This window comes from Notolepis coatsorum (assembly GCF_963971535.1).
Source record: "Notolepis coatsorum genome assembly, chromosome: 6".
In the NCBI taxonomy this organism is placed as follows: domain Eukaryota; kingdom Metazoa; phylum Chordata; class Actinopteri; order Aulopiformes; family Paralepididae; genus Notolepis; species Notolepis coatsorum.
The window spans coordinates 115,183,440-115,211,339 of NC_140170.1; positions in this window are offsets into that span (position 1 = coordinate 115,183,440).

The following is a 27,900-nucleotide window of genomic DNA, read 5'->3' on the forward strand; positions in this document are numbered from 1 at the left end:
CATAACAAGGTGAATCCTATATAATCTTGTGTGTTATCATAGCTAGTAATAACAGAAACAAGACAGAAAGACAATGTAGACTGTATAAGCTACGATTGCTCGTTGCAGAACGACTGACCCTTCTATCTAGAAATATAAAAACAGTGGGTCATATAGCCCCAACTTTCTCCCGGATGTTATTCAGCACTGGGAGACAACTGCAATATTTCCTACTACAAACATTTCTATGACAACAGTGACCGGTCTTCTTAACTCATTCAGCGCCAGGGATTAACCTTGTCCCGTTCTAGCTACGCCACGCTTTAAAGATAGGGGTGCATCACCTTGTTTGTAGAGCTAGATCTATATTCTAGCTATGGAGACAATACTATGGTCATTGACTTTCTTCCATCGAACATGCAAAAAGGAGAAAAAAATGTCATGTATACATTCGCGCGTTATCCCATGGTGAATATTGTATAGTTTCGGAGTGATCCGGGATAATTCCTGAAAAGCTGAGTTATAGGGTGCTACGTGAATTCTACTATAAGCGTTGGCGTTTCTTGCCTGGACACGCTACTATTTCCAAATCAAATGTATATAATAGGTATTATGTTTCATCATGAATGCATGAAAGGGGGTTGTTTTTTTATGCTTTGATGGCCAGTAATAGCATTCGTATTGAACACCACACAGGCTGATCAGCTGGATCGGTATGAAAACATTGTACGATCAAGCTGGAATTGACGTCAGATAGTCCTTACCTTTGATCGGGGGTATTCCAAAAAGAATATTGGTGTCCATCTGGTCCACGACATAATCCGGCACAACACATGCATCGAGTGTCCTGGACACGTTTCAATGTGATCAAGTGAACCTCCAGGCTTCCCTGGACTAAAAATCTCCGCCCGGTGGGATTTAAATGTAACACACGGTCTGGAACAGGGTTTACTGCACTCTCAATACTGCCCCCTAGCAGGATCTGGCCGGTACTGCACCCTTGGGGTCCCAGTATGCCTTTTAACGGCAACATAAAGGTCCGTGACATTGAATAGAATATTAAAATAGAAAAAAAGAAAATCTGACCAAATAACGAGTTTACTCGTTGTTGACGTTCAACGCATGGCGCCCAATAACGAGTAAACTCGTTGTTGGCGGGGAATGAGTTAAAGCAGAGGTTGTCTATAATAGTCACGTAGTGCCTATTATTTAAAAACAAAAAGTACAATATGATGTGGAAATATATTTCATAATTAATTATATGCCTTATATAACATTTGCCCAATTTTAACGCAACTTCTGGTATAAACCACACCCACGTTCGGTCTTCTATTCAAATACAGATCCAGAGACAGATAATTATGTTGGTTAAACAGATACAGATAAACTACGTCTATGCACACCCCTAGTCCCCTTCATGATAACATTTATCAGCCTCAATCAGTATGTGGAGAAAAGACTTTCTGTTTTCATTTTCCAACACTGAGTGAAATGACTCTGAAAAGCTCCCAAAGGAAACAGAGAGGCACACGTCTCCTAATGCAGTAACTGATACTTTGTGTCGCCATCTTGCTAGGAAAACATTACACTCAACCACAAACCTCTCCACACGCTGGATGGAAAAGGTAAGGATTTGTTGTTTTCTAAAATTTTATTACATTTACAGATGTCTTTTTCTTTTCACCCCATGGTTCTACGCTCTACATGTTTTTGTTATAAGGTTGCCAGAAATTAGATATTCAGATTTGTTTCCTGCAGCAAATTGCTTCCACCCTGACCCAGAACACATACTGTATGTGCAACAGTAAATACTATTTCACAAGTTTCACTTTTTGTTCTCTTTTCGGTTATCATACAATGCAAGGAATTATATGGCTAGGAATGATATTGATTGAGACACACCAGTTATTTCTTGCAATAATGTCTATTCTGTACTTTTGAGAGAGAAGCAATAAGGAACACAACCAGTAGGTTATGAATATAACCATGTTCTATGAGTATAGTGACGCTCAGCGTCTATTGCACATATCTCACTCTAGTGCATGTGTGCACTGATTAAAAACTCACAAAATGTACCTTTACATACCAACATCCGTCTGGCCACACCCCCCGCTACCTATATAAGCAGGGGTGTGGCCACACACTCACCTCCTTCTCAATCTTTCACCACAAGGCAAGATCAAGGGCCGCAGTGGCGTCTAGACGCTGAGCGTCACTATACTCATAGAACATGGTTATATTCATAACTTACTGTTCCATGTCGTAGAGCTTCCGCTCAGCGCCTATTGCACAACAGGGGCTGAGCGGGAGCTGACGCCCGACAAATGTACCCCACTGAGGCCCCCTACAACCATCAGAACCGGGGAAAACCGAGCCCCCGACCCTCCCTAATGGAGGGATACCCTCCCTATTGGAGGACGGGAGGGAGACGGATCCGACCGTGCGAAGAGGAACTCGAGCAACTCAACGCACAGGGTGAGCAGACCGTGGCTTGACCCCACGACTACGCACATGCACAACCCGCATGCCACCAGGGAACGAAAGGAAGGAACAAACCTCGCTACCGCCCCCAAAATCACGGGGTCAAGAGCAAAGCTCAACCCTGTGGCAAGGCCGTAGCAGCGGAGCGCGAAGGAAGACCCAGACCCAGAAGGGACTGGATCCCCCCGGAAAAAGTACACGTCGAGACCCAAAACACATCAATGGATAGTCTAACAAGACACCAGATACCGTTCCTCCAAGCCGCCTGGGGGAACGACAAGAAGCAGCTTTTTTAATTTTAAATTTTTTCAGAAAAAAGAAAAAATTATACGGACATGGGTCCCATGCGACGCGGCTGAGGGAAACACCACCCCGTCAACCACACTTCATAAGAGGGGACGGTGAGCGAAGTACCCCTATGGCAGGGGGAAACCCATGACTCAACAGACCTGTAAGGCGAGGAGTCAGGGAAACCCTAAACAATACCCCGTCCACCTACTCCAAAAAGGAGAGGACGGGGAACCCCCAGAGAGACTTCCCACGTGAGCAATAGACTGAAAAGACATATTGTAAACATACAACAGAGCAGAACTTCTTTTTAAGTTCTACTCACCTTGACAATCTGAGGAGGAGGCTCTGAAACTCTGAGGAGGCCCCCTCACTGGGAGGGAGGGTCTGAACTCACAGGAGGCTCTGAAACTCCCTGAGGAGAAGGCTCTGAACTCCCTGAGGAGGAGGCTCTGAAACTCCCTGTAACAGAGGTCCATAACATGGAGCCTGAATAACCCACGGAAGTCTTACCAATAGAAACGCGCCCAGTGACGTACTCTATGGCGGGGGAATTTCCGCGGTGCACACGCCCAATCTTTCAGGGCGTGGGACCAGGAAACCCCCCCCCCCCCCCCCCAGCCTGTAACGTGCCGAACCAGCAACGTGACAGGAAGCCCGAAGGACAGGGGGTTTTAACCCCTGACCAATCAGAAAAAGGGGAGGAAAGGTTTACCAGTTCACCCCTTTACGGCCCATCACCCCTGATACGATGTAATGACAAAGTAGAGCCATGACACCAGTCATAGCATGCTACTGTACATGAAGCGTTTAACAGCTTCACATAGCTCATGTGCGAACCTGCTATCTGATTTTTACTAAGGAAAAAACACAGAACAGAGAGGGCCCCTTTAAGAGCCCCGGTACCAGACTTACACATGTGCTTCTGTGGGCCAAAACCTAACCCAGTTGTGGATCTCAACGACACACACAACCCTTCATCACAACAAAAAAGACAAAAGTACACTCTTACTACAGAGGAACGCCGTTTTTCATAACGAGAGAGACATAAGTCCTCGATTATGTATTGACCACAGGCCTTGCTAAGCACATATGACAGCGACCAAACAACCTTTTCCCTAGGAAAAAATCGTTTTCTCAAGCAGAAGCACAACCCCAGCAATTTAAGCTGAGGGTTACATCGTATCCCCATAAACATAGTGACACAATATATTGTAAACAAACATGTTTGAGAGGAAGGGGGGCGTCTCTACAATTCGTAGCCGCATTTCTGCAGACCCCTCTCTGATTGGTTGAGCTCCATTTCTGCAGACCCCTCTCTGATTGGTTGAGCGAAGCCCCTCTCTGATTGGAAATGTACTACCAGATTCGCTTATAACGTTATTTCGTGTGACTTCGCGGTTTATTCATAACGTTATGCACATTTCACAACACAGCCAGCTGTCAGAAACTGTACATTGTAATGTTGTTATTTCGCGGCCTGCCCATTTGATGTTCCCAAATCATATTCAGAAAGTATCACAGAGACTTCTATTGACCAAGGAATTAGTTATTATTAGTAAGACACATTTCGTAGCAATTGACCACCAGACTCTTTCTCTTAATTAATATAAATGTTATATTGTAACTGTCTAGTTACACATTGGCTGCAGGCTGCAATTAAAACTTTGAATCTGAGAGAGCTCTGGTCAGCGAAGCCGCGAGCGATTATTATTGGTTTTTAATGACAAACCAATTACATAATCCTATCCAACATATGTGTAAAGGCACACACAACATATTCCAGTTAACGGTATATTTTTTTAATGATTCGTTATGGCGTAATCAATACTGCCATGCGTATAAATTGCGTTCGCGACCTCCATGTTTTGGGGCTATTCATCAGAAAACTCGGATCCGGGATTCGGCTCCCATCCATCGGGCAACAACTGTGGGTTTTCAGCCTCTCTCTCTGGAGCTTAACGGAGTTTCGACTCCTGGCTAGAGGAGCTTGTCGCGGCTCATGCGCATGCGCGCGCTCGGCCAATCAGAGAGGGGTCTGCAGAAATGGCCTCAACCAATCAGAGAGGGGTCTGCAGAAATGCGGCTACGAATTGTAGAGACGCGGAAGGGGGAAGCCCCAGGGAAAAACCGGGGGGGGGGGTCACCCCTCCCTACCTTACCCTTGATACGACCAGGTTGAACAGGTACCCCTGTTAATATGTGAACACGCTGTTCATTGTCATCACAGGCTGAGAGAAGGATTTATTCCTCAATCACATGTCACTAAGCATAGCTTTGCAGGGTAAACAACCCACTTAGTTGTGAGTTCAACCACGTTACTAACGTTACATGAACACACATGTTCCCATCACAACTAAACCAGTTCATTTTTACTCACGTAAAAAACAACGCCGATTTTCTAGGTAGAGAGAAGCTATACCAGTGACAAGACAATTCACACACAACACGCGTTGTATCCTCAATGTATTGCAGCAACACACGTTTTGGAAAACATCGTTATTACAAAACATTTAGAAGGGAAGGAAAGAAGAAGTGTTAAGTCCGGCAGGACTCCTACGTCCACCCTGAGAGCAGGCCGAGAGGACTGTGAACACTGGTTAACGGGGACAGCCGAAGTCGAACCCGGCGTCTCCTGCGTTGGTGACGAGGGCAATGCCCGACACGCCACCCAACCGCCGTTCTCCATGTTGACGAAGTCCTCGCTGGCAGGGCACCCGGTGTAGGGTCGACTAACATCCTCTGTCAAAGATGACGTCGTAGTCAGAGTGTTAAGGCTTGTTATTCTCACAGTAACGTTCAACAGTGTAGCATTAAGCTAACAGCCACCCCGACTGATAGCAACAAGCTAACGTTTCCTAGCCTAGTGAACGCAACGGGCTAGCGCCGCAGCTAACAGCTGACTGGCTAACAGGTAGGCCACACACTAGCACGCAAGCTAAGCAGCTATCACCTGAACTGTACACAACAACATAATAAGCCACACTTCAGACAGGCCGCCGCCTGAATCCCTCCTCATCCTAAGAGAGAAGAGAAAAAGAAATGTCAACACAGTTTTCAACAGTGATTTAACAGACATACAGCGGAGTCGGCACAATTCCCATACGGGCTGCAGCCGACTTGAGCATGGATCTTCCGATAACGAAGCTCCAGACTCACTTTTCCTCGTGCTTAGGGTGTAAAAGATGGGGCCTTCATGGGACAGAGAAGAATCCGCTCGTCCAGAGAACCCCGGGTTTAAACCAGATCTCGGTCGCGGCCCACTAGTTTGACCATTATGGGCGTCAGACCAGGACCCTCCACCCGTCGCCTAAGAGGCCGAACAGAGGACCCCAATCTGGGGCCGGCCTTCGTAAAATTGTCAGCTAACCCCCATAGCATTAGCAGTACAACTGGCGCCCGCATAGCAAAACATTACTCACCCAGCCCAGAAAGCAACCAGTTTCTCACAACAGCCGGTGCTTCCTGCAGTCCAGCTGTAGAACCGCAGGTTCAATACCTATCCAGCTGCAGCTTTGGAGGACTGCAGGTGGGGAGTAGATCAGCGACGCGAGCCCCTAATACGAAAAAGCCGGTGGAGGTCAGAATGATCATCATCTTCCAGACACCCCAGTGACGAAGACATTATCGCCGTATTTTCTCGAAAAATAGTGAGAGAGAAAACAAAGATATAACGTCAACGTATCTCTTTGCTCTTCTGTTCTCCTTTCTTCAGCTTAATAACCTCGTCAAGTGATTGGTATACAGGCACTCTCTTGTGGTGAAAGTGAAGAAGGAGGTGAGTGTGTGGCCACACCCCTGCTTATATAGGTAGCGGGTGGTGTGGCCAGACGGATGTTGGTATGTAAAGGTACATTTTGTGAGTTTTTATTCAGTGCACATGCACTAGAGTGAGATATGTGCAATAGACGCTGAGCGGAAGCTCTACGACATAGAACATCACCTGTGATGTGGTTTTTGACAGTAACAAGAGTCTAACCTTTGTTAATTTAACAGTTAATAAATTAAACAGATAAAATTGTGTGTCAGCAGACTGTGGGCGGGATCCACTAAGAATGGATTGCGAGGTGGGAATTGCACCCTTAACTGTACTATATTCTTTTGTACTATATTTAATTTAGTTTATATCCGATTTAATTGTATTCAATCTCTTTAAGTTGTAAAGCCCGGCCTATATTTGATTTCATAATTATATTATATTCTATTGTGCTTAAGTTAGTTCATATTTAATTTTATATTACACCACCTCTTTATTGTGATTATAACCTAACCCAGCACCCAAAAGAGTGAAGGAAAGGAGTTATTTAATTTAATATTTAATAATAATAATAATAATAACTTCATAATAATAATAATCATGGCGTTGCATTACTGCTGATCAGCACACCTATCAGAAATAAATGTTTACTGTATGATAATCTCAGAACCAAGCATTTGAAATTACATGGCTTAGTGCTTAGCCTTATTTATAATAGTTTTCACTGCCAGACTTGGAGCAAATCACACCACTTTGCGAAGGCTATCTTCGACTGGGGCTGCATATTTCTCGAACAAATCATATACTGTTTATAAGATCTATTTTCTGGTGTTCCAACGTGTGACGTACGTGGGTTGGTCATTATCATTATTACTGTATTTGGAAGACCATGTGAACATCAGATTAGTATCGTTTGTATGTGTGCGTGTGTGTGAACATGAGAGCTAATGATATCTCTTCTTCTCTTCCTGTCAGGTGCTGCCCGTCCCTATACTGAAGGGTGCTGATTGCCTAATGAAGGACAGCTGATGGCAATCACATCAAGAGGGGCGGGTGCACAAGTAGCTGACAGCACACACACGTCGGGGCGCGTCTTGGTGTCATTTTTGCAGTAGTCTCATTGCTGGAAGTCACTTGCCTTATGGTGGAGTGAGGAGGCTGCCGTCTCGCCTGTCTATGGCCTAAAGCAACACTGTGTGGCACGGTGCCATTTTATCACATGGAGTGTGGGTTAAACTCCACAGCTGTGGTGTCCTAGGATGGGCCCAAGGTTGTATTGTAACTACTAAGTGTTTGTTTGTGTACCTGTATGTATTGTTTGTCCTCCCTTACCTTTTCCCCTTCTTGCCTTATGGTGGAGGTTTGAAGTCCTACCACCATAAATATATACTTTACTATTTGGAAAACGTCTTGTGTTGTGTCTTCTTTCACCTACACCTGGGACCTTGATTTTGAACATATTTACTGAGAGGGGCTGCTTTTGCTCATGTGCTGCCCTCCAGTTGTTATTATCAGACCTGCGTACATGACACAACGAAACCTCAATCAACAAGATCCGTCCATAGATTCTGGCTGTACAGGACGAAATGTAAGGGAGCGTCCTTATTGCGTAATACTACTGTACTATACTGTAACTTTTCCCACGACAACACACCCCTCTTGACAATTTAGGCACTGTGCCAGTGAAGATATTTTATAATTGACAAATATTTTTAGTGAGCAAGTTGTATTTAATGTTTAGTTAGGATAATAGAACCTGCATTATCATATACTCCAGAATAAACGTTTCATTGGCCTGCTTCCAGCGTCTAATCCTCATGGACCCGACGACACGTTATAAATTAAAAGTTTATGTGCGGTGGTACAATTGGAACGTGAGTGCAGTCAATAATGATAATAATAATAAACGTATTTATATAGCACCTTTCATACACGGATTGCAGTTCAAAGTGCTTTATATAATGAATAATAGGGGTGGAACGGTTCACAAAATCCATTGTTCGGTTCGTATCATGGTTTTGGGGTCACGGTTTTCGGTTCGGTTCGGTATACGTTGTTTTTTATAAAGAAAATATTTAACACTCCAAAAATACCATACATCAGCATAAGATATATAGCCTAAAAATAATCCAAGTTATTCTCAAGGACGTAGTCATGCAAAAACTGAAAGAATGAAGCAGTTTGACATCAGGCACATTATTTTGACAGTGACCGGTTAGAGCTAGGAGAGATTTTGGTACAGCAAGAGGGGAGGCATTGCTGATTTAAGCATGTTTCTCATTTATTTGGTAAAAAAAATAAAAATAATTACAGGTGCGGCTGGGTAGCGCAGTGGAGAATGCATTGGCCTACTACCGCAGATACTCTGGGATCGAATCCAGCTGTCAGCGGTACCTCCGGCTTGGTCAGTCGTCCCTACTAACACAATTGGCAGTGTTAGCGGGTGAGAAGCCGGCGGGGTATGTGTCCTGGTCGTTGTAAACTGCGGTTCTTACTGGTCGGTCGGGGCGCCTGTTCAGCAGGGAGGGGATCGGGGGGAAATAGCGTGAACCTCTGCACGCGTTACATTCCCCCAGTGAGAGTCCTCGCTGTCAGGTGAAAAGAAGCAGCTGGCTGACTCCACATGTATCAGAGGAGGCATGTGGTAGTTCTATACCCTCCCTAGGCCGACAGTGTGGCAATGCGCGCAACGACCAGGAAGGGAATTGGCATAACGACTAAATTGGGATGGGAGCAAAAATACAGAAAAAGTGATTTAAAAAAAATATAATAATAATAAAAAAAAAGGTTTACAGCGGTTTGCCTTATATAATGTTTGGCACACAAACACCGAACTGACTGAAAAATATAGGCAACATTTGTCAAAGTATTAACTTAGTGCAAACAAACAAAATAATTAAACCTGTCATAATCACAGCACGGGCCTACTTCACTCCCCCTCCTTTTCCCCTCACGTCCTCCACACGCTCCTCTTCATCACCCTCTCCATCCACTGCACACCTCCTCATCCTCTCCTTCTCCAGTCACCCCTTCCTTTACCCTCATACGCCCAGCTGTATTTCATCCCCCTAATTCGCACGCGGTCAGGCACCCCACTCTCCACAGCTGCACTCAATCCTTCCCTGACGGGGGGACTACTTCTACACCTCGACGCTGACCAGAAGCTGTCGTGGTATTAATTACCACTGCCCAGGTACGACGTCTTTGCCGAAAGCTCTGCTAGATACCAACCGTGTATTTGCCTACTCTAACCTGTTTCTCTCCTGTGCCCCAAAGGACCTCCGTCCCTGCCTGGACGTCACCTGTCCCCGAAGAAGAACACTTTTTCTCCCGCTGCAACCCAGCAGCTTCCAAGACAAGCACCAGGACCGCTTGCTCGCTCACTGCCGCCGCGGCAGCCACAAGACAGAACATAACCCCGTTCTATTCCCCCCAATTCCTGTGTTGCTCATTTGACATTAAACACCCTTGAAACCGCTCCTATCTCTTCTCGTGTATTCAGCAATTGGGCTGTGCTCCAGACCCCAGTTCTCACAGAATACCACAACCTAACGATGACAGCACCAGCTGTACACAAGACCGAGGAATGGAAGAAGTTTCAGAAGCAGTCTGTGAGTATCATCAACGGCCAGACCGCCCGGGTCGACCAACTCGCTCACTCCCTAGACGCCGTCACGGCGCAGCTGGCCGCTCTCGCCCTCGACTCCGTTGAGCGAGAAACTCAGTATCTACGTATCGAGGCACACTTGGCACAGCAGGGCCTACCAGCCGCTACCCCCACTGCACCAAGCCCCCCGCATAGAGAACCCCCTGTCCCCGCACCAGAACGTTACGACGGAAGCGTCTCCAAATGCTGTGCGTTTTTATTCCAGTGCTCGTTAGTGTTCAAACAACAACCCCACACGTTTCACAGCGATAGGTCCAAAGTAGCTTACCTGTCGGCGCTGCTCACAGGCGCGGCGTTGAAATGGGCCACTGCTCTCCACTTTAACAATTCCTTCCTCTGCAATTCGTACTCCGAGTACGTCGACGACATGCGTAAAGTGTTTGACCACCCTCCAGATGGCTCAGAGGGGGCCTCCGGCTTGTTTTCGATCTGCCAGGGAAGCTGCAGCGTAAGCGAATACGCTATCGATTTCCACATCCTCGCCGCCGTTGCGAAGCGCATTTCGCCAGGGCTTGAACGACGCTATTAAAAACGAGCTTGCGTCCAAAGAAAGACCCACCTACCTGAGCGAGCTAATCCATTTTGCCAGGGAACTGGACCTGCGTCTTCGGGAACGTCGTTGAGAGAAAGCTAGCACCGCTCGTTCGCCTATACCCGGTCCGCCTAGTCGCGCTGCCCGCGCTGAAGAAAATAGTTCCTCCGAGCCCATGGATCTCGACCGCTCAGTCTCCCCCCCAGCAAATGCCGACACAGGCTCGCTACAGGAGCATGCCTGTACTGCTGTCAAACAGGTCACTCCGTTGCCTCATGCTCGCTTCGCCCAAACGACGGGGCTCGACAGTAGCGCTGGGCGTCTGTTCGAGTCTTGATATCGCTCCCAGCTCCGGCCCAAACATGCTATTCCGCGCCACGCTGTGTCTGAATAACCAATCACTCCTGTTATCTGCCCTGGTTGACTCAGCAAACAACCGGCTCTCTCCCTGCCTCCTCATCGCCAATATGACTGCGCCATTGATTTACTCCCCGGAGCGCCACTCCCTGCTAGTCACCTGTTCAACCTCTCGCGCCCAGAGAGAGAATTAATGGAGAAGTACGTTCACGAATCCTTGGCCTCGGGCATAATCACCCCCTCCTCCTCTCCTGTCGGCGCAGGATTCTTCTTCGTTTCCAAGAAGGATCGTTCCCTTCGCCCCTGTATCGATTACCGGGGTCTCAACAACATCACGGTAAAGAACAAATACCCCCTGCCTTTAATCGACTCTGCTTTTGAGCCCCTGCAAGGTGCCACCATCTTCACAAAACTGGACCTCAGGAACGCCTATCACCTTGTCCGCATGCGGGAGGGAGACGAGTGGAAGACGGCCTTCAAGACACCACTCTGCCACTTCGAGTACAAGGTAATGCCCTTTGGACTGACCAACGCCCCTGCTGTCTTCCAGGCCCTCGTCAATGATGTTCTCCGTGACGTACTCCACCGCTCCGTATTCGTCTACTTAGACGACATCCTGATCTTCTCCCGCTCCATGGAGGAGCATGTCCAGCACGTCCGCCGGGTTCTCCAGCGTCTTCTGGAGAACAAGCTGTTCGTCAAGGCAGAGAAGTGTGAGTTCCACGTCTCCTCCATCGGCTTCCTCGGCTACATCATTGAGGGCGGCAAGATCCGGGCGGACCCCGAGAAGATCAGAGCGGTGTCCGACTGGCCCTGTCCCACCAACGTCAAACAGCTTCAACGCTTCCTGGGATTTGCCAACTTTTATCGGCGCTTCATCAGGGACTACAGCCTGGTCGCGGCGCCCCTCACCCAACTCACCTCGCCTTCGGTGCCCTTCGTCTGGTCCGACGCAGTGGACTCCGCTTTCGCCGAGCTGCGCCGGCGCTTCACCACCGCTCCCATCTTCGTCCAGCCGGACACGTCCCGCCAGTTCGTGGTGGAGGTGGACGCCTCCTGCACCGGAGTGGGGGCGGTTCTTTCCCAACGCTCCGCCACCAACCAGAAGCTGCACCCCTGCGCCTTCTTCTCACGCCGCCTAACCCCAGCCGAGGTCAACTACGACATCGGGAACCTGGAGCTCCTGGCGGTCAAGCTAGCCCTGGAGGAATGGAGGCACTGGCTGGAGGGATCGGAGGTCCCCTTCCTGGTTTGGACGGACCACAAGAACCTCGCCTACGTCTCAACGGCCAAGCGCCTGAACTCTCGCCAGGCTCGCTGGGCGCTGTTCTTCGCTAGGTTTAATTTCACCCTGACCTACCGGCCTGGTTCCAAGAACACCAAGCCAGACGCCCTCTCCCGGCAGTTCGTCCCTGAGGAGGGTCCCACACACCCCGACACCATCCTCTCCACTTCCTGTCTGGTGGCCACCGCCACCTGGGAGATCCAGTCCATCGTCAGGGAGGCACAGCATGCCCAGCCGGACCCAGGTAAAGGTCCACCTAACCGGCTTTTTGTCCCTGACCTTGTCCGCTCTCAGGTGCTTGAGTGGGTTCACGCTTCCCGGTTCGCGTGCCACCCGGGGATGGACCGGACACTATCCCTGCTGAAGAGGCACTTCTGGTGGGTCACCATGAGAGAGGACACCCGCGCTTTCGTCCTGGCGTGCACCGTCTGTGCTCGTGCGAATGCCTCCCATCGACCGCCCGCCGGGCTCCTTCGTCCGCTCCCAGTCCCTGGTCGGCCCTGGTCGCACGTCGCCCTGCAGAGACTGCTGACCTGATGGTACTCCACGTCTTCCAACTCCATGGGATCCCGGCAGACATCGTCTCCGACAGGGGCCCTCAGTTCATATCCCAGGTCTGGAGGGCTTTCTGTCGGGCTCTGGGGGCCACGGTCAGCCTCTCCTCCGGGTTCCACCCACAGACCAACGGCCAGTCGGAGCGGGCCAACCAGGACCTGGGATCCGCACTCCGCTGCGTGACAGCCCGGGACCCCTCCGGCTGGAGCGCCTTTCTGCCATGGGTCGAATACGCCCACAATTCCCTGTCTTCGGCGGCCACAGGTCAGTCCCCCTTTGAGTCATCTTTGGGCTACCAACCCCCGCTGTTCCCTGCCCAGGAAGAGGAGATCGCCGTGCCGTCGGTGCAAGACCATCTCCGTCGCTGCAGGACGATCTGGGAGGAGACGAGGGCTGCGCTGCTCCGAACTGCGGACCAGAACCGGCGCTTCGCCGACCGCCACCGGACCCCGGCTCCCGCCTATGTACCAGGTCAGATGGTATGGCTCTCATCTCGGGACCTGCCACTCAAATCCGTCTCACGGAAACTAACCCCCCATTTCGTGGGGCCCTACAAGATCCTGTCCCTCATAAATCCCTCTGTTGTCAAGCTCCAGCTCCCCCCCCATATGCGCATTCACCCTTCCTTCCATGTCTCCCAGCTCAAACCGGTGGTCTCCAGTCCCCTGTCTCCCCCTGCTCCAGAGCAGTGGCGAATCCTTATGGAAGCCAACGGAAGCCATGCCTCCCTAATATTAAAATATGAATTAATATCAAATATGAAATATAAAAAAAAAAAAAAAAAAATCATATAGTTTACATTCTTTTTCATCTGTGTTATATTTTTTTTTTTTTTTTTTAAATGTCTCCCTCTTCTCCTTCTCACTCCCTCTAACACACTGTCAGCCTCACTATGCTCACTGCAGCAGGAGAGGAGGCAGATGGTAGGTCTCTTTCTCCAGGCTTCCAGCATTATAGAGTCCAAATCCGATCCTAGCCAATCAGATTCGAGCTGACTGCCACACCCTAAAAGTTTAAAACGGGGCTGTGAGAAGAATCATGAGTGTGGAATCCCCTCTGCACACCTCCCCTCTGCACTCTGAACATTGTATTAACCCGTAACTGTTCCCACGGGCCGAATATTGCCCCGATCCTCGCGAGATTAAATCCACGGGGACCTCTCGGCGTGCCGAAGCTTTTCCTAAATCACTTCCATCATCGAAAACGAGGGGAAAAGGTCGGCTCGCGACCCTGAAAATGTCGCGTGATTTTAAAAACGCTGTATTAAGTGAGCCTATTATGGGATCCACGCGAGCTTTCTATCGTGGAAACATCTGGGCGTCCCGCAACTTTTACTGATTCACATGTAGCCCCTAAAATGCTTAGAAAAGGAAAACAGAAAGCGTGGAATAAACTCGCCGAAACGGAAAAGTGTCCCACGGACGCGCCGTGATTCCGATCCGCGTGAAAATATTCACGGCCATAGAGGAGACCGTGGGACACCTTTTTGCAACCGAATATGTGTCTCGAATTTGCTCCCACGCGGCGCGCAAAATCGCGCAAGGAAAATTTGGACCAAAAATTAACCAATGCTCCAGCAGTATTAATGACCCTGATGTAAACAAGACAAACGTCTTTCTCTGGTCTGCACTGTACCCATTCTGCAATCTGTTAAATAAATAAAAAGAATGTTTGACTGGCCGCCGAGCCATACTGTAGTGTACATGGTGACTGCTTGACTTAAAAAAAAAAAAAAAAAAAAAAAAAATTATTAATAAAAATATTTAATAATTTTTTTTTTAATAAATTTTTTTTGGCTTCCCCTGTTATTTTACCCACGCGACGCCACTGCTCCAGAGCCCCCTCCTCCGCTGGTGATAGACGACCACCCGGCCTACGTGATCCGGGAGTTGCTGGCCGTGCGGCGACGCGCCCACGGCTTCCAGTACCTGGTTGACTGGGAGGGCTACGGCCCGGAGGAGCGGAGCTGGATCTCCCGGTCGATGATCCTGGACCCGGATCTCGTCTGGGACTTTCATCGGGCTCACGCTGACAAGCCTGGGCCGCCGGGAGGGGGGGGTCCTGTCATAATCACAGCATGGGCCTACTTCACTTCCCCTCACGTCCTCCACACGCTCCTCATCATCCCCCTCTCCATCCACTGCACACTCCTCCTCATCCTCTCCTTCTCCAGTCACCCCTTCCTTTACCCTCATACGCCCAGCTGTATTTCATCCCCCTAATTAGCACGCGGTCAGGCACCCCACTCTCCACAGCTGCACTCAATCCTTCCCTGATGGGGGGACTACTTCTACACCTCGAAGCTGACCAGAAGCTGTCGTGGTATTAATTACCACTGCCCAGGTACGACGTCTCTGCCGAAAGCTCTGCTAGATACCAACCGTGTATTTGCCTACTCTAACCTGTTTCTCTCCTGTGCCCCAAAGGACCGCCGTCCCTGCCTGGACATCACCTGTCCCCGAAGAGGAACACTTGTTCTCCCGCTGCAACCCAGCAGCTTCCAAGACAAGCACCAGGACCGCTTGCTCGCTCACTGCCGCCGCGGAAGCCACAAGACAGAACATAACCCCGTTCTATTCCCCCCAATTCCTGTGTTGCTCATTTGACATTAAACACCCTTGAAACTGCTCCTATCTCTTCTCGTGTATTCAGCAATTGGGCTGTGCTCCAGACCCCAGTTCTCACAAAACCTTTCATTTTTGTGGCCACATTATAGACAAAGGCCATCAACATAAAGTATGCATATGCTCAACCAGCACTAGACTTTCTTATCAAAAAGGAAAAGTCACTGTGTTATTTAAAATAAATAAATCATGTGTACTAAATATATATTTACTTTTTAATTGCATGAAACATTATGAAGTATTCTCTTATGCCGCTTTTCACTACATGGTACCTAATCGACTCGACTCACTTTTGCTTTTTGAGCGTCTTGGTAGCCGTATTTGAAGTGACGTCACACGAGGAAGGAAATAGTCAACAGTAACACGGCATTGGAACCTGGAGAAGCCCTGATGATAAACTAACTGTTTATAATAAATGTGAAGTTATCTTTGAACCTCTGTTGTCAAGCCTCGTCAATATACCGCCCCCCTTTCCCACTAATGGAACTGGTGTTGTGGAATCACTTCGCTTTGAGCGTTTCCACGGTTAGCTCATGGCTAACGTTAGTTAGCTTAGCCTGCGGCTAACGTAACGTTAGCCTAGCTTGTGGCTAACGTTAGGTAGCTTAGTGTAGCACTTACTAGCAGTAACATCTGTTTGCCACGGACCAGTTCTAGATTCGAATGAGAGGAGTAATATACCCAGTTAAAGGAATAGTAGACCAGAGACAAGGTTATAACAGTGACGGTATTTTATTCTCAACAGCAGCGCTAGCTAGACAATTGCAATACATACAGTGAGTAACGTGAAGTAGTGTGAAATATCCCTTTTTAGGTTCTTTCTCTATCTATCTAGGTCGTCCTCGGATGGGCCCTCAATCGGTGCTTCTCTAACCACTCCTTCTTTCAGGAGGGTTAGTTCGATATCATGTTATAGGTTGATTGGATCAACACATTTGGTTTGGTTCAGACGTCTCTGTGGTTATCACTAGCTAAAAGCTAGGTTTAAGGTTGGACATTAGATGTATCCCTTTTTCGTGAGTAACTCGTTATCTTTTCTTCTGCAATTGCAGATCAGTAAACTCTATCAGTTTATCATTTCAGTAAACTCTATATCAGTTTATCATTTCAGTTCGGTAGGTAAGTGTTTAAACATATTAATTTAAACCTTTAAGTGTGCAGGGAATGCAAGTACCTTATTAGGTGAAATGACCCTTCAAACTCTTCCTTTGCAGGTGTAATACCAACAAAGTACCAATGGAAATATTCAAGGTTGTAGGAATGCAAATACCTTATTAGGTGAAATGACCCTTTAAACTATCTTTCTTTACAGGAGAACCATCAGCGATTCAACTATAATCAATATGTTATCAATGAGATTCAAGTATCTTACTGGGTGCATTGACCATTTAACTCCCTTTTTACAGGAGAAATATCAGTACCCATATATACAATGTGCATCAATCAAATACAAAATACAATATCAAAATATAAAAGGTGAAACGGGGTCAAAAGCCCTTGGAAGTCCTTGTGTTCAAGTTCAATCAGTTCGTATCATAGAAAAGGATATGAAGGTCCTTGGAAGTTCTTGTGATAAGTTCAATTAGTTCGTTAATTCCTGATCCACTGCACCGGGCGGTCGGCTGGCTATGGGCGTTCTCCATCTGCACAGCCTGAGGGGCTCTCCACATCCCCGGCAGGGTGAATGTGGGTACAGGTGTGATGTTGCGGGGCAGTCTTCACCCTGAGGTCTGGGACCGATGCCGTGGCCGCCTGTGATTCTTCCACATCTGATAGGTCAGTTGTTAGTGCCGATACGTCGGGAGCGCAGGACCTTGATCCTGATTGCGCTGGACCGGGGCACGGCTGTGTGGTCGCACGGGTCGCTTTGGGGGCCAGCCGCTGATGGTTTGGCTGGTGAGAGGGTGAGTCTGGAGAGGATGGACCCTTCTGTGGTTGATACCGTCCGGAACGCGCATGCTCCCTCCACTATCGCGAGTTACGCGGGTAGGTGGCGTATTTTTCCAAGAGTGGTGTAAGCAGTGGTGCAGTCCTAATATGGGAACTGGTAACACGCCACGCCACGTGCACGCGCGCGGGTACGTGCATGCGCACAGAACTGATTTATACACACACACGCACACACACATGCACACACACACACACACACACACACACAAGCGCATATACGCAAGTGCAATCTTTCTATCATACAAGCTCTTCTTGCTCTCTATTTGTGTGAATGTGCGCGTGGAAAGCTGGCGCGCAGCACAGACGCTTGATTCAATATCATAAGCAGGTAGACCCCCATCACGAATTCCGAGCCACATTAGTATTCACCTCCACTGCCTGTGTCACACAGAATGAAGGGGGAGATGCATTCAGATAGCCAACACCCAGACACTTAGTCTACCTGCGCTTTTTGTTATGTAAAACGGTGGCCGGGTACTTGTCACAACAAATGGATACAGTGCATTTTTGTGTGCGCGTACACGCGAGTACACATCCGTGCGCGATCGCGCGTACTTCTGCCTCAGTGATCTGGTAACACGGCGTGTAACCGGGTGTGACCGCGACTGCACCACTGGGTGTAAGGTGGGGGGCTGGGTCCCAGTGTCCTGCCCCCTGGACGCTGTCCTTACCTTCCTTCAGTCTATTTTTGATAGACTGTCGGCTTCGACGGTGAGGGTATATGCTGCGGCTATATCCTCTTGTCATGAGGGGTTTGAGGGCGTTACGTTGTTCAGCCACCCTCTTGTGAAGCGTTTCCTGCTTGGCGCTCGGCGCCTTAAGCCGGTGAAACGTTCTTTGTCTCGAGTTGGGACCTTCAATTGGTCCTCGGCCGGTTGTCCGAGGCCCCGTTTGAGCCTCTTGAGCAGGCACCTTGGAACAGCTGTCTTTCAAGACTGCGTTCCTGCTGGCCATCACCTCCGCTAAGCGCGTGTGTGAGCTCTGTGCTCTCTCGGTGCGGCCTGAGTGCCTGTCTGTTTGTGTCAATAGCGGTGCAACTCTGAAGCCTAATCCAGTCTTCGTGCCAAAAAATATCCGGTGCTCTTTTTGCTCCAGGGATATTGTGGTTCAGGCGTTTCATCCGCCTCCTCACGCTGGTGAGTTAGAGGCGAGCCTTCACCTGTCGTGTCCGGTCCGGGCTTTGGGGGTTTACCTCAGCCGGACTCAGGACCTCAGTGCTACCGATCAGCTCATTGTCTGTTACGGTGGCTCTCGCGCTGGTAAGGCATTGTCGAAACAGCGCCTATCCCATTGGTTGTTCGAGGGCATTGCCCTTTGCTACACGTTGGCTGGGCTGGCCCCCCTGGGGGTGTCAGGGCGCACTTCACTCATGGGGTGGCGGCCTCTGCCGCCCTGTTAGGAGGGGCCTCGGTGGAGGACATCTGTGCTGCGGCCTCATGGTCCTCCCCGGGTCCCTTCGTAAGGTTTTACCTCATGGACATGACTGGGGATTCTGTCTCACAGGCAGTTCTGAGGTCTGGAACCTCCCCTGCTTCCCGCCTTTTGGTGGGTTAGCAGGGATGTGTGGGTGTGGACCGCAAGGTGTTGTGTCACACGTGGTCCCGCCTGTGCTGTGCGTTTGGAGGTTTCTAGTTCCCTCTTTTCGCACTTGGGTGGAGTTGACTGCCACCCCCTATTCACTAGGAAGGAGGGGTGACGGGACTCCCCTCCCACCTGGTGTGGGCTTACGGGTCCTCAGGGGGTACATTTGTTGGGCCTCGCGTCCGCTCTGCCCCATATCTCAATATGGCGAAGAGCGGGACGCGATCGCCAGTACGAGTATATAACGATAGGTTATGTATATAACCTAGTTATATGAGTACTGGCTGAGCGTCCCGCTCTAGCGTGCCCTGAGGTCCCTTGGGGGGGGGGGGGGGGTTTCTGATGGAAAACTTTTCCAGAGGAAGGGCGAGTGGTGACCACGACCGGTGTCTTATAGTAAGCCACTGGGGCGGGGCCTGGTCAAGTGCAAGGGTGCTTTGTTTTCGTTCATGTAGTACAGTAGGTACAGGAGATGAGGTATATCTCAATATGGCGAAGAGCGGGACGCTCAGCCAGTACTCATATAACTAGGTTATATACATAACCTTTCGTTTTATCGCAGATTTGATCTCATATATTTTCTGGAAAGCTAGTTATGGAGCTAATAACTGCTAACGTTATATTCAACAACATTTCCGTTTTATATATGCTAAAGAAATAACACAAACTGCATATGATCCGGGCTGTCCCAGAGCATGTATGCATGAAAGGGGGGGGGGGGGGGGGGTGACGGACGTCGTTTAGTATTATTGATTACCAATACAGTGTCCATGTAACTAGCCACATTCACTGCTCGGCTGCTTGCGTGTTACAGCAAGCTCCGATCCGTCTGTAATTTAGGTGAAAAAGGTCTTACCGTGAGCCCGTGGGATACCCCCCAGCATTTCCCCGTTATCGATCGACATCTGGTAGATCGATATGTCCATTGGCTGATAATAATAATAATAATAATAATAATAATAATAATAATAATAATAATAATAATAATAATAATAATAATAATAATAATAATAATAATAATAATAATAATAATAATAATCTTCATTTATATAGCACCTTTCATACACGGAGTGCAGCTCAAAGTGCTTAACAGAGACACGTCTTCTTTAAACAAGTCAAGAAGAAAAAAAAAGAAAAAATACACAGTAACACAGTAAGTCAAGAAAAAACAAGAATACCATAAGCTCAAAATAAATGCAACACTCCCAGACGTACCCCACGCGAAGGTAAGGAAAAACTCACTAAAACCTAACAATAGGAAAAAATGCTCCACAGGCAATGTGGAGGAGAGAAACCTTAGAAGGGCCAATTCAAGGGGGGATCTCCCTTCTTAGATGTCGGTGATATTAGTGTTGCATGTTGCATTAAAAAGAGGCGAACAGCTGGTAAGCATGCACCCAGACCCGGCGCCATGGGCGGGCATTGGGGGGCCGGGCCCGCCCACTGAGTCAGCTGTGCCCACCCTGGTAAAAAATAAAAAAAAATAAAAAAAATTTGGTCAATCAAAGTCGACTATCCAAATCCTTAGTCGGGGACAGCCCTAGTGGGCACTGATGTCAACCATTAACACTACTGAAGCTAGCACGGCACTCTGTGAGAATTCGTTTTCTACTCTCAAGAACATCTTTATAAAACATCGCCTTAGTATGCTTCATCGACGCAAGGCCAATTTAATTCAGTTGGCATTTGAGAAGGACTTAACAAAAAAGTTCAGGAATGAGTGGAGGGGCCGTGTTTTAAGAAGATTTCACTCTGTCCCCAAACACCGCTTGCCGCTCTACTAATGATGGTGAGTAGCCTGTGGAGGAATTTTGTTTGCTTTTTTATGCACCTTATTTTTGTCAGTTCAGTTCTGTTCGTCAGTGAATTCAGAAGTGTTGAATAAATGGAGACTTTTCAAAGATATAGAATAGAATAGAATAGAAATGTATTATCCTGAGGGAAATTTGACACTCCAAATCACTCAACATTAAACATTTAGACAGAACAAGTCACGAATAAGAATAACAAAACAAATGGCCTAAGAATAGAATAAAATGAAATAGAATAAAAATTGAATAAAAGATACAGTAAATAAATATAGTAAAAATATACTGAAGTTGGGGCGCCCCAGTGGCGAACCACATAGCGCGCTCAGCCGCGACACGGCCGACCCGGGTTCGACTCCCGAACCTGTCGTTATTTGCTGAATGTCTTCCCCCCACTCTGTCTCCCATTCCTCCTCTGTCTCTCTCTACTGGACTGCCCAGTAGCAATAAAGCAACCAAAAGATAAATCTTAAAAAAAAAAAATATATATATATATATATATATATATATATATATATATATATATATATATATATATATATATATATATATATATATATATATATATACTGAAGTCTACAGTAGGTGTAATATTGCACAGTGCTGTTTAAAAAGTAAGAGTCCAGGAAGATGGTAACTGTCACTCTGTGCTCAGTGATGCAGTGAGGCACAGTGATGCATTGTATAGTCTGATGGCTGTCGGAATGAAGGACTTTCTGTGCCGTTCAGTGCTGCATTTAGGTAGTGTGAGCCTATAACAATACATGCTCCTCCTGTCAGCCAAGTCTGTGTATAGTGGGTGGGAGGGGTTTTACCCTGATGGCCTGGAGCTTAGCAAGGCTCCTCCTCTCCGCCACCCTCGCTAGGGCGACCAGCTCCAACCCAACCACGCTACTGGACTTCCTGACCATCTTATCCAGCCTGTCTGTGTCCCCTGCTCTCAGTCCGCTGCCCCAGCAGGTCTGTTATATATATCCGTTCAGTCTGTTTTTGTATAAGTGAATGTTCTTAAGATAGAGAGAAATTAGATTTTTCAATTGCCTCTCTGCTGTTTAGTTCAGCACCGTGGGCAGCGCCAAGCAAGCCACAGCGCCGTTGTCCCAGCTGAAACGTATAAAAGGGAACCTGTGTTGAAAAACCATTGTGCCCCCCCCCGAGAAAATTGTATGCCCCCCCACTAATTTGTTTCTGCAGCCTGGTCTGCATGCACCCATGTGTGTAGTGAAACACAGATGAGTGCATGCGATAACAACTGAACATTTTATAAGATTAAAGATAGAACTGATAGCGGCTCCAGCCGAGGCAGCAGGGGTGCATCCTCCCGGGACATTCCACACTCCGGCCACCACTCCGAGACAGCTGAAGATGATGATAAATCCCATTATTCCATGGTGAAATCTGCGATTCGAAACGTGATCCACAGTACATTGTGTTGGTTCAGGATCCGGGTACATTTTGCTATAAAAGCCCGATGAAGCTCAATAGCTTCTGTAACACTGTAAGGGAGATGTCAATCTGTTGTCGACGGTGGTTGTGATGTTGGCTGAGTTTGCACATGCCGGTTAAGGGAGAGGTGGGCTATCGCGTCAACGGTTCAGGAAAAGACTCGTATCGCTTGTAAAGACGGCCACGCAAGGGGAGCGTCTTCAGAATTGCGCACTCTGGAAGGCGGTTTCAGAAAATACCGTCTTCAGGCTGCCAGAACGCAGTTCCGTGTGGATGAAAGGTGCATACGATCAAATACTTTGACTGATACGACTGAAATCGGTTTCGTCTGGACATGGCCTGAGTTTCAGAGCGATATGCACAGGCTTTGCGTCGGAAAAAGCCGTGCAAACCCTTTGTGTGTCTCTCCAGTTAAGAAAGCATGCAGGGCAATTGAGTATACAGTCACAATCGTACTTTAAGTAGCCTACAGTGTTTGGACATTGGGCTAAAATTGCCCTTTTATTATGTATACTACAGTACTCATATTTTGGATTTACATAAATTAACCTAACCGTCCGTATTTTATACAGTGGGTGATATTGTATGGATAGAGAGGGTTTCCTGTATTTTGTCTCCCTCTTCATACTGACAAAGCCACCAGCAGGACATTTTTCACTTCATTTCAAACCTTTATTTAAATTCGAAAGGCAACTGAGGTTTCCCTTATTTACAGTCATGTCGAGAAAAGGCATATAAAATAACACAGCATATAAAATCACAACAATAAGACAACAAGGTGAGACAAAACTCTCTGTTGGAGTTCATTCCATGAGCTAGGGGCATCATAGCATAGCAAAATGCAGATTTACCCTGTTCCGAGCAAACTCGAGGGCCAGCCTGTCAAATTCCATTCCAATAATGATGTAGTATAAGGAGGTAGCTTACCAATAAGGGCCTTAAAAATTAAAATAATAATAAGTGTTTGTTGCGCCTCTCCATCAGCGAGGACCATTTTAATAATTGACCATGTTCCCTGTAGTTAATCTCTCAATAGATTAGTGTGTGGCTTTGCTAACTCTTTTCAATATAGTGGCCCTCACCGGGGCTTGCCATTTATCTCTGAGTAAAACTGTTTCCGTGTTCCGCGAGTAGTTTACAATAGGGAGTGGTGTAATCTAGAGTATCAATCTGAAGGCGTTTTATTGTCAAGATCATTTGGTTCTCCTGTGTTGACACATTATTAAGTGGCAGGGAGGAATCTAGCCTTGATCTCTTTTCTGTTTGTGTCTAGTGGTAATCAGCTAATGGCACAAAACAACCTGCGTATGGCATGCAAAGAGAGCAAAGAGAAAAGGAAGCCAGAGTTCTTTATTGTCCCTCCCAAGCAGACTGTGTGCGTTGGCCACTGAATGGCGATTCTGGACTTGTTCAGAGTATTTCACACTCCTCATTCACTGCTTAAAAAACCCATTTGATTGGCTGAAGCAACGAGGCTTGAGGGAATTACCATGTGATTATGTTTCACCAGTCAGTTTCCTTTTGGATCAGTGGAGAGAGAGAGAAGAAGTGCAGACTCAGGCTGAATGGGAGAGGGAATGGGGACAAAGTGTCTTGTGTGAGAGTGAGGGTGGTGGTCAGTCTGACTGTCTCTGGCAGCTTGGGTGGCGGGGGGGGGGGGGGGTATCTTAAGATTTGATCAATGACTCCAATGGGCTGTGAAATCTGCCGGACTGTTTATTCTGCGCTCGCACTCTCTCAGGGGAAAATTAAACAACTCCGATATACAACTTGTCCACCACTCTCAACATCAAAATAACCAGTCAGAGTCTGTTAGTTTTAATGTGTTTAGGTTTAGAGTCAATCGGGTCGGCTTTTGAAGCATTTCGGTTTCTGTTATTATAGGCCTTTTCTGCTAAGGCATTTGCCTTTTTGACACTATGCTGTCAAGACAATCAGACTTGTGCAGCCATGTTGTACATTGGTAACCTATGGATGAGAGGCACGTTGAATTGTCCAATCATGTCAGAAGCTTTAGTTTAAAACGTTCATAACGTGTAGACTATTCATAGAGCCTTGTAGTTGATACATTGTAAATAATCGTTTTGATATAAGTGCTGATTACAGTATATATTTAACCATAACTGTCCTCAGCTTCTGTATAGGTGCTGAGATGCTGTGCTTTTGTAACTCATTCAGCGCCAATCACGAATAAAGTCGGGTTATCTCGCCAGCGGTTGAGCGCCAAACCAGAGAAAAGTCGGGTTTTGGTCGTTTGATCTTTTTCCTTTTTCCTACAATCAATCAATCAATCAATCAATCAATCAATCAATCAATCAATCGTGGAGTCACTTCGCTGTGAACGTTTCCACGGTTAGCTCGCGGCTAACGTAACGTTAGCCTAGCTCACGTCTAACGCATCCCAATAACCGAACAATACACACAAGCCCCGAACCGTGGAGGTTGTACCGAACGGTGTACGGTTCGAATGCGTACCATTCCACCCCTAAAACAACTATAACCAAATCGACCGATGAAAAAACCTATTCGGCTCCGTGATATAGTCTGGCCCGAGCAGATGAAGTAGACGGATGAAGGCATATGTATTGATCCTGTTCTGATTCAAGACACGTTTGGACTCGACGTGAGAAACAAAGGTAACGTCTTTTTTTATGTGTACTTTACCGAAACTCCACGGTAATGATCCACACTCAGGTACTGGTCTGCGACGGGATGGTGCGACGCCTCTGCTATAAGAGCCCTCTCTCTATACTTGCGGAGCGCATACTGGAGTAGATGCCTTATTCTATGCGCACTGCCAGCCAGCATTTATGCGACAGAGACAAACTTTACATTTTGATGGAGAGAAGATAATCTCCCGATTCAGATACAATTGAACAGAAACGGTTCCAAAGATATGAACCCCTTAACCCCGGAACCCTATTTTTAGAAAATCCACCTAAAATACATACCTATGTAAATGGGATATTGCTCCACTTCTACAAGGTCCATTTGCATGTTCTTGGTATCTAGGGACATCTATGGACATCAGTGAATGTATTCCCAGTGTCAGAAATATTGCATCTTTGACAGTGAATAACACCATGCTAAAAATTACCAGACATGAAACACTCGTTCAGTGCCTTCTTGAGATCACGTGTACAGAAAATCTAAGGAAATTAATAAAGGGAAGATGATTAAACAGAAGGTTTTGTAGATACAGTACTGAATTCTCCCATCCGGACCAATGCAATTTGAAATATTATTATAGAATATAGAATAGCAGGCCTATAAATGACTTTATTATAGCCAATTTGCACATTTATGGATTGGGCCAAATCTTATCTTTCAAATGGCAGAGTTTAATTTGGATTTAGTATCACTAGGCATGCATGAAGAACAGATAATGAAATCTACTGTATGTACAGTAGGTTTCTTATTCTTGCAAGAGCTCCGCCATTTTGAAACTGTTTTCAAATCGGATGGTTGTTAAATGCTCAAAATAGGGGAGACAAACTTACTGCACCCCCATATAAATGCCAATAAGGTTCAGTTTTGTGGTATATAATCCAGAGTAAAAATAAAAAATAATAATCAGGAAGTCATTTGCTTTCAGAAAGCTAGAAGCCTTTGGGAAGTGTAGTTTTGAAAAATTCTAATGCTCATTGAAAGCTCTGGATATCCTCATCTCAAAATGACTCAAAATGACTACATTCACATCACGCTCAACATAGGGGCCCCCCAGGGCTGTGTTCTGAGCCCCCTCCTCTACTCCCTGTACACACATGACTGCGTGGCACAGCGGAACAACAACACAATCATCAAATTTGCTGATGACACAGTAGTGGTGGGCCTGATCTCTGCCAACGACGAGAGGGCCTACCTGGAAGAGGTAGAGAATCTGTCACAGTGGTGTCAGGAGAACTGCCTCTCCCTGAACGTCAGCAAAACAAAAGAGATGATTGTGGACTTCAGGAGGTCGGGGGTCAAGGACTACAGCCCCCTTAGCATCGACGGGGCACCGGTTGAGAGAGTGAACAGTTTCAAGTACCTCGGAGCCCACATATCCGAGGACTTGACATGGACCACACACATTGACAGTGTTGTGAAGAAGGCACGACAACGCCTCTACTTCCTCAGGCGCCTAAGGAAGTTCCAAGTCAGTCAGAAGTTCTACTCATGTACAATAGAGAGCATCCTGACTGGCAACATCACCTCCTGGTTTGGGAATAGCACTGCACAAGACCGTAGCAGACTACAAAGAGTGACACGTTCAGCCGAACGCACAATTGGAGGGGGGCTTCCCACCCTCCAGAACATTTACAACAAACGGTGCAGGGGGAAGGCTAAGAGAATCATCAAGGACTCCAGCCACCCCGAACAACTGCCTCTTTGAACTGCTGCGGTCAGGCAAGCGATACCGGAGTCTTAAGGCGAGCACAGAAAGACTCAGAAGAAGCTTCTATCCCCAGGCCATCAGGCTGCTAAACGAACAATAAACACTATGCAACAACCATCAAATGCACACAGCACACACACCCACACGCACACACTCACTTAAACAAACAACACACTGCAGCACCCACTCTCCACACTTTAGATCACACAAACACACTTTATATTTATTGATAAAGGATTTACACTACAACTCGTACACCTACTGTAAATTGTACCTAAATTGCACCTCATCCCATTTCTGCCTTGCACTATATAGTATTGTATATTAGTACACTGCATAGTATATTGTATATTATATGGTAACTCAGTTACGTCTATTCTGCATCGAACATTGTACATATGTCTATACTGAACACTGTTGACCTCATTTTTTTTACTTCTAATTTACATGCTATACTATGTTATTTTATTTCATACTTATCTTGTCTTGCACAGTCTCTGGAGCGTAACAGTAAGAAGCATTTTGTATAAAAGTATTCTGTACTTCTGTATGACAACTATTAAAGAAACTTGAAACTTGACACTTTAACCTATTGGTAAACAAACGTATTGATGAAAATATACATTATAACTGCTGTTGTGACATGGGTATGATGTTTATTCTTGAATACGTTTAAAAAAATTATATATAATTATGTCAGACAGTCTGGAGAGTTTACCAAAATCACTCCTAATCACTCATTTCTGAATGGATTTGTAAGCCATACCACCTTCTGGGGAAATACTACCTCTGGACTACTAACTACTACAGAAAAACTTGAGTAACAAGTTTTTTTTTACAACTCAAGTTCAGACCTATGTTACTCTATTACGTTAGCACTAAAAGTGAATTCTTATTCTGGAATCAGAAACTTCAGAATGTCATCTTTCAAAAGAGACCAGGCTCATGCATGTGCTATAAGGATAAAGTATGTTGTTTTGGTTTGCAAAAAAAGTATGCAGTCCTCAAAAACAAAAACTAAAATGGCCAGGAGACTCATTGCAGGTTAACCCGACGGGGCCGGTACCGGGCCGAGATTTATTTCATGCCATAAATAGATTATATAGTATTAATTAATGTAGTGTTTTTCCCCCTTCAAATATAGCCAATAGTAAAGACCTTAACCCTATCAAAACAGCAGTCAAAGTGTATATTTTCAGCACTACGTTTGTT